The 8,464-nt window shown below is 42.4% G+C and overlaps 1 pseudogene; it reads left to right on the top strand.

Annotated features, from left to right (window-relative positions):
* Positions 1-255: 255 nt before the first annotated feature.
* On the top strand, positions 256-835 carry LOC118850855 (annotated as a pseudogene).
* The last annotated feature ends 7,629 nt before the right edge of the window (positions 836-8,464 follow it).

Below are 8,464 nucleotides of genomic sequence, written 5' to 3'. Positions count from 1 at the left end.
TAATGACCTTGTAAACAAGGCTCTCAGACATGCTCTTTCAGTGCCTCCTTGGTGGGGGATTTGGGGACACAGAAGCATTCTCCTTCCATAAATCCACAAACAGTGCCTTAAGATGCTCAGACAGTAGCTGCAGTTAGAAGCACTACACAATCAGAGTGGTTCAATACTATGGTTTGGCAGTCAAGAAAGAGCAAATGCCCTCTTTGGTTGTATCAAGAAAGACACCCTTGGGCCAGTGTTTGATAAGGCGCCAGCATGGGGGTCGACATCCCCCACAACAAGGACTGGAAAGTCTGGTGCAAGGAGCCCAACAGCCAGAACATCTACCTGCGGCTGCTGGTGAAGCTCTACCGGTTCCTGGCCTGCAGAACCAACTCGACTTTCAACAAAGTTGTTCTGAAAAGGCTGTTCATGAGCTGGACCAACTGTCCCCTCCCACTCCCACCCCCCGCCCTGCCCATCCCATCCCATCCCTGTTCTGCATGATCAGGAAAATGAAGCTGCCCAGTTGGGGAAAAAAGGCCATGGTTGTTGGGACTGTGACAAATGATGTGAGGATCCAGGAGTTCCCCAAGCTGAAGGTCTGTGCCCTTCATGTTACTAGCAATGCCCAGAACTGCATCCTCAAGGCCAGTGGGAAGTTTCTCACCTTTGACCAGCTACCATGAGTTCACCCAAGGGCCGGGACGTTGTCCTGATGTCTGATCCCCAGAAGGGCCGGGAGGTGTACAGACATTTTGGGAAGGCACCAGGCACTCCCCACAGCCACACCAAACCATATTCTGATCCAAGGGCCGAAAGTTCAAGCATGTCATATTTAATATATAGAATTTAATATAATAGAATTATATTGAAGAATTTTATTATATTAAAGAATTTTGGGCAACAACAACAAAAAAGGAAAGAAAGAAAAGAGAAAGAAAGAGAAAGGAAGAAAGAAAGAAAGAAGGAAAGAAGGAAGAAAGGAAGGAAGGAAGGGAAGAAGGGAGGGAAGAAGGAAGGAAGGGAGGAAGGAAGGAAAGAGAGAAAGAGAGAAAAAGAAAGAAAGATACCCTTGAGAAAGAGGAAGGGGATGGTCCCTTTGTTCTCTGCCCTTCTCAGACTACATTCAGGGTATTCTTTTCAGTTACAGGGAGGGCATCATTTAGGAAGGACATTGATGAGATGGAGGTAAAGACAATCAGAATAAAAAGGGGAGATAGAAACACAGGAAGACTGTTCTGAGGAGCTAGGGATGGTCAGCATAGAGAAGAGAGAACTGTAGGGATTTTGTGGTTCTCTCAGAACATCCCCCACAGAGCAGGAGGGGCCAAGTCTCTTTCCCTGAGGACTCAGGGGGCATCATGAGAGAGGTCAGGCAGAGTCCTTGTTCTGCTTTCAATTCTGACTTTGGCTTTCTCTGTGAGCTCTTCCAAGTTGTCTGACCTTGGGCAACTTTGGGCAAAGTGGGTAATGTATTTGCTCATTGAAAACGTATGGGGCATAGCCCTTCAACGTGCCCAAATGAAAGCTGGCCATGTCATTGAATCAAATCATTGGACTTTTCTAAGTAGTACTGGATTCTTAAGTCTGGTGAAGTTGAAAGCTGAGAAGCTGCCATTTACAGGGGGCTCTAATATTTGCGGAAGGCAAATAGGTGCGGTGGATAGAAGTGCATTGCAGGACCTGGAGTCAAGAAAACCTGAGTTCAAATCTGGCTCCAAACACTTACCAGCTGTGTGACCTTGGCTGACTCACTTCACCTTGTTTACCTCAGTTTCCTCATCTGTCAAATAAGCTGGAGAAGGAAATGGCAAACCACTCCAGTATCTTTGCCAAGAAAACCCCAAATGGGGTCATGAAGAGTAGGACACAACAGAACAACAACAACTAAGGTTTATAAAACACTTTATGCACATTATTACATTTAGTTGGTCAGTCAGTCAACAAACCTTTATTAAGCACTTCATTTAATAATGCTAAGCATGAGATGAGACAGCTTTTTGCCTTCTTTCATATCCCCAGTGCTTAGCTCAGTGCCTGGCACATAGTAGGCTCTACAATAAGTGTTTTTTCACATTGACTGACTTGCTGACTGAAAGGCTTAAATAGTCTCAGACTTTGAGGAGTTTAAATTCTAGTCCATTCAATTTTGTGGATCTAATGCTATGTATGAACTGAACTAAATTGTGAACTTAATCTGTCCCCTACCCCAGAGACCAAGGTAGGCTCCCCACAAGGTGTTAGAGAAAATGCTTTTTTCTTGTTAGATTTCTGAAGTAAGTATCCTTTCTAAAGCTAATTTTAAGGAATTGGGCCCCTAAAATGGGGGTTTGAGTCAATGCCAATGGAGAGAGATTCTCCAACCCTTTGGGGGGCATTGGAGAACCCAGAAGAGAGGGTAAAAACATAACAGCTCTGGTCCTGAGAGACGAAGACCAGAATGTCTATGTTACACTTGCATACAGCTGACTGTCAGACATCATTTAAATAGAATGTGTTATCTCTTATCATTTGTCAGTGCAGGTGGGTAAGGCTTCTTCCTACTATGACTCCAGGAACATTTTCATATCTCCTGAGCATTTTTTCTACCTAATATATATGTGGAGGTGGTTTGTTTTGGGGGGGGGAGGGGGTCAGATTCTTATTGACTTCTGAATTTTTATGGATTGTCACTGAACTTTTGCTATGAATCTATGATAAACTGGACACATGGGCCACAAATTACTCTATCATCAGAGCTACAGAGTTCACACAATTCAATTTAAATGGGGGCATTTTAATAGTTATAATGCCTTACATTTATATAGCACTTTAAGGTTTGCAAAGTACAAAACACTTATCTCAGTCATAGAATTTGAGATTTGGAAGAAATATCATCAATGGCTATCTGGTCTAACCCATATGCAAAAGGAATCTCCACTGTAACATAACTATTGGAGTATTGGATTGCAAGGTACTTAGCTAGCTCTCCAAAGGCAGAGATTCCTTCATTATTTTCTTTAAATATTCAGCACCAAGGACAGTGCCTGGCACACAGTAAGTGCTTAACAAATGCTTATGGATTGATTGATTGGTTGTCCTTTTACAGATGAAGAAATGGAGATTTTGGAGCATTGAATCACTGATTCATTGTCATGGAGAGACTAAGTATTCGAATCAGGACTAGACCCAGATCCCTGCTCCTACTCTACATCCCACCAAGTCTGTTCCTACCATCCCACACTGTCTATGCACTCAGGCAGCATACACGGGCTCATCTTGCAGTGTTTCTGATGAGGTATAGCACCTTGAGTATGTACAAATAAGTTCTTTGAGGGTAGGTACTGTGCCACTCTTATCTTTGAATCTTCAGCATTTAGCACAGCATCTGGCACATAGTGGATGCTTGTAATAAGTGTTTTTGGCCACTGGGTATTGCAGTGGATAGAGTGCTGGGGCTAAAGTCAGGAAAATTCATTTTCCTGAGTTCAAATCTGGCCTCAGACACTTACTTTGATCTTGGGCAAGTTACTTAACCCTGTTTGCCTTAGTTTCCTCATCTGTAAAATGAACTGCAGAAAAATGCCAAACCACTCCAGTATCTTTTCCAAGAAAACCCTCAATGGGTCATGAAGAGCCAGACACAACCAGAACAACCGAACAACAACAAGAAAATGTTGATAGATTAATAATGCCCCGGTGCCACAGAGTAAAAAATAGTTAATACAACCTCTGGACATTCACAGAATAATATTTAAACAGAATGCAAAAATTTTCAAAGAAATCCTTCCACTTTATTGTTTCCATTTTGATATGGCTCACTCAAAATAACATATCAACTCCATAAGGAATTTGTAAGTATTTTAGCATAGAAGCATCTGAGACTTCTGCCATTTCATGAAGAGCGTGATGCTATTTATAATTTGCACGCAGTATTTCACAAGTCTCCATGATCCTCTTGCTTAAGATATTTGAAATGTTCTCGGATGGTGTATTTTAGACGCATGACATCAGCAAACCAGAGACTCCGACAACAGGATGAGTGTACCGCTTTCCCAAAGGATTTAAAGGCTTTAACGTGGGATTCTTGTTGGCAGGCCCAGGAGCTGGGGGAGTACATGTGATAGACTGATTTTTTCCAATCCGAAACCTAGAACAAGAGAGAAGACTCACCAGGAGATTAGGGGTCATGAGGCCAGGTTTAGCCACAGCTCTCCTGACCCCCAGGCCTATGTTCTAACTGCCAGGCTCCCTTAGCTCACCATATGTTCCATGTATTTTCATGTTAAATAGTGTGTATTTTCGCTGCACACTAATAATTATAATAGTAGCTAACATTTATATAGTACTTACTATGTACCAGGCACAACTATTCTCTCACTTGATCCTCATAACAACCCTGAGGGGTAGGCGCTGCTATTATCCACATTTTACAGATTAAAAAAAATAAAGCAGACAGTAGATAGATGATTTACCCAGGGTCACATAGTTAATAAGTGTTTGAGGCCTGTATTGGTAATTAAGGTGGGACTTTTTTTTTACTGTTTTCTCTTTTAGAATGCTAAAGTAATCAAGTGCCTTTGATTAAATCTTACTAGGTGCTAAGCCCCAGGCTCATGCCCTTTTGCTGATTAGGTATGAATCCTTCGAGCCCTGAACAGGGTATAAAAACTCAGAGGTAAGCATTTTGTTTGGGGGCTTTCACTCACTGGAAGAGTGTTGGTGTGGAGACTCTGGGTAAGCCATTGTAAATGCCCCCCCACCCCGCCTTTCCCAACCCAGACCCGTTGGTTCTTCTCTGGTAACTGAATTGTAATTTGGTCTGTTTATATTGTGCTCACTTTTCTTCCTGAACTAAGTGAATGATATATGTATGTTGGATTAAAGTGAGATTGTTAACCCCTTAAAGTTACTTTCCTTAGTAAAGCAGATAAAAAGAACCTGTGCTGACAGCTCTTGTTGCTAGTCTTGTTGGGTCTTATACTCCCACAGCAGCTGCTAGCTGAATTGTTATTTACAAGGCCAAATTTGAACTCAGGTCTTTCCTGACTCCAGGCCCAGTGCTCTATCCACTGCTGCCGCAAATCAACTGAAATACTGTGCACCCTCCATTAAATTCATGGAGTCAGTTCCATGATAACATTTGAGCCAACTATGATTTCGCTCCCCGCCCTTTCCACTTTTTTGCAATACTGAACTGAGGACTTTTTGTGGTTATGAACCTCTTATTCCATAATCTTCAGAGCCTTCTCAGCCACAATCATTACAAGTTGCTAGGGCAACTCATCTTACTGCTGAAGTGTACTGAAAAGAGCTTTGGAGTGGGAGTCAGACCTAGGTTCAAATCCCAACTGTGCCACTTACTTAGTGTTGTGACTTTAGGCAAAATCATTGAGCCTCCCCTGTGCCTCAGTTTCCTCATCTGTAAAATAATGCTGTTGGACTAGATGCCCTCTAAGGCCCCTTCTTGTTCTCTGATTCTTTGACCTCTCTAGCCATAGATCTCTAATCTACAGAACATAGAAACTGGGGCAGACAATCTCTAAAGTCCATCTGACTCAAAAACCCTGGCTTTTTCCCCATAGTTAAACAAATTTTTGATGTCTAGAGACTGTAGTAATGGGAATGTCCTGCACAATGACAAAGGGTTTGGGGAGCAGACTCAGACCCGGCAGATGACACCACTTAAGCACCATTTTGTCTCCTCAGGGGACAGCTTTTTAAGGAGATTTCCTTAGACCTTAGGTGCTTATCTGAGTGAATCTCAGCTACAGGATTCCAGCACCAGATGGCGACATACTCTACCATTTCAAAAGGCATGAGTGTGAATCAGACTGATGTGAGAGCTGGAAGGGACCTTAGCTTTTTCTATCCAATACAACCCCTGCTTTATTCCTCTATCCCTGATTTTATAGGGTTAAGTACACTGGCTATTGATGAGGTTTAGGTTATCAGCAATTGCTCTGTAGAGTATTGCCCCTAAAAGGTTTTCTTTGAAAAGTAATTTGTAAGGTCATAAGATCATAGATTTAGCAACTGATCTTAAAGGCTAATGAGTCCAACCTCCTCATTTTATAGATGAGAAAAATAAAGCACAGAAATTAAGTGACTTGCTCAGAGTCACACAGCTAGTAAGTGTATGAGATAAAAGTTGTACTTGGGTCTTCTTGACTTTGAGCAAAGACAGTATAGTGCCACAGATGACTCCCTCAGAGTTTTCTCACCAGAGTTCCTTATATCAATAAAATCATGGATCCAGTCCAACCCTCCACCATCAAAAAACCTCAAGAAACTTATGCTGTTGGAGTTTGGGTCCCTTCCAGTGTTCATCACAGGACCTCAGAGCTGAAGGGCCCCTCTGGTGCCAGCTAGTTCAACTTGTATTTGAAGGTGATCCCTCTGTGATATCAACAGGTGGCCATCTAGTCCCAACCAAAGACCTCCAGTAATGGAAAGCTCACCACTGCCTGGGAGAACTCATTCCACTGTTGAATGTCCTAAATGTTAGGCAGCTTTGCTGGACGTTATATAAAAATCCATCAGTCTACACCTAGAAGACAGGTGGTACAGTAGATAGAGGGCTGGGCCTGGAGTCAGGAAGGTGTGAGTTAAATCCAGCCTCAGACACTTACTAGCTTTGCGACCTTGGGCAAGTCACTTAGCCTTTCTTTGCTCCAGTTTCTTCATCTGTAAAATGGAGATAATAGCATCTACCTCACAAGGTCATTGGGGGGATCAAATGAGATAAAATTTGTAAAGCACTTAGCACAGTGTCTGGAATATAGTAGGTGCTTAATAAATGTTTGCTCCCTTTTCCACACAGTATTCCTACTTCTTTCCTCTGGCAACAAGCAGAATAATGCTAACCTTTCTTCCACATGACGTGCTTTCTGTTCCTTAACGGCTGATTGATATCCTCCCCATGACTTCTCTTCTCTTCTGCTTAAACATCTCTTCTTCCCATACCAAATCATCACATGGCATGATCTCGAGGCTTTCTTAGGGCTACTCTTTGACTTACCAATGTCTTTCCTAAAATATGGTACCTAGAAATGACCCCAATGGTACAGATGCATACTGACCAGGGTAGAGTGTAATAGGATCTCCAGGAAAGGAATAATTGGGATTTTAGATGTCACTTTCGAACGTACTTACCTAGTATCATTGTGCATTATTTGTTGGTGTTTGTGCATTATCCCCAATAAGACTCTAAGTGCCCTGAGGGTGGGGACCATGTCTTAGGAAAATTTTGTATCTTCCTCAAGGCCAGCCCGGCAAAGTCCTTTGCACACAGCAGGTGCTGAATAAATATTTCTTGAGTTAATATTTTAGAAAAAATGTACATTATTTACAGTTTTATTGGGGTTATTGTTCTTGCCCCCTACTATCCCCAAAAAGAAGTACGTATTCCTTCCTTCAGATTGTGTTCAAATAAAAACCCTTATAATAGAATAGAAGATTTGTGGTTTACCACCATCAAGGTTTCATGGAATCTCAGTAAATTCCTATTAAATGGGGATTCTTAGCTCTTTCCTCTCCCATGGGAAACTTTTCCCAGGAGGCCTCCAGTGCAGCAGCTGCCAATCTCCTAATCAGCTCTGAATTTGCCCACCCTCATGTTTGCCTCCGGGGGCTCATCACTCTTATACGCTCCAAAGTGAGTTGGCACGCATAGGCCAGTGTCACTGAGGCTTTTAACTGGTGCCTAATCAATGGGAACGGATGCCTAGAAAGGATGTCCTCAGGGATAACAGAAGGGATCAGTATTATAAGTACACCCTGCTGTCCAAACTGTTAACTTTCAAACAATCATAGAGTCATCAAACCACAGCAGCAGAATTGGAAGGGACCTTACCAGACATTTTGTTAAACTCTTGTCCAAACCAGGAATTTTCTCTACGATATCACTGACAAGTGCTTGCTCAGACCTCTACTTGAGAACCTTAAATGGTGGGGAACTCACTACCTGTCAGGGCAGTCTACTCCATATTTGGACAACCCTAACTGGTAGGAAGGGCAGCTAGGTGGTACAGTGAATAGAGCACTGGGCTTGTAATCAGGAAAGCTCATTTTCTTGAGTTCAAATCTGGACTCCACCACTTACTAGTTGTGTGACCCTGGTCAAGTCACTTTAACCCTATTTGCCTCAGTGTCCTCATCTGTAAAATGAGCTGGAGAAGGAAATGGCAAACAGCTCCAGTAACTTTGCCAAAAAAGCCCCCAAATGGGGTCACTGTGAGTCAGATAAAACTGAAACAACTGAACAACAATTGTTAGGCAGTTCTTCCTTATATTAGGTCACTGTCTGCCTCCTTGGAATGCATCGTGGTATAGTAGAAAGTAGGATTCAGAAGACCTCATTTGAGACTCAGCCTAGTTACTCTTTTGCTATGTGAACTTGAACATCAATTAAACTCTTAGGGTCTTAGTTTTCTTATTTGTAAAGTGAAAGACATACAAATTTCTACTGCCCATGTCACACAGGTATTGGGAAAGAGCTTTA

This window comes from Trichosurus vulpecula, chromosome 5 (genome assembly GCF_011100635.1).
Source record: "Trichosurus vulpecula isolate mTriVul1 chromosome 5, mTriVul1.pri, whole genome shotgun sequence".
Classification (NCBI taxonomy): domain Eukaryota; kingdom Metazoa; phylum Chordata; class Mammalia; order Diprotodontia; family Phalangeridae; genus Trichosurus; species Trichosurus vulpecula.
The sequence above is the reverse complement of the archived record's forward strand: the minus strand, read 5'-3'. Positions and strand labels throughout refer to the sequence as shown.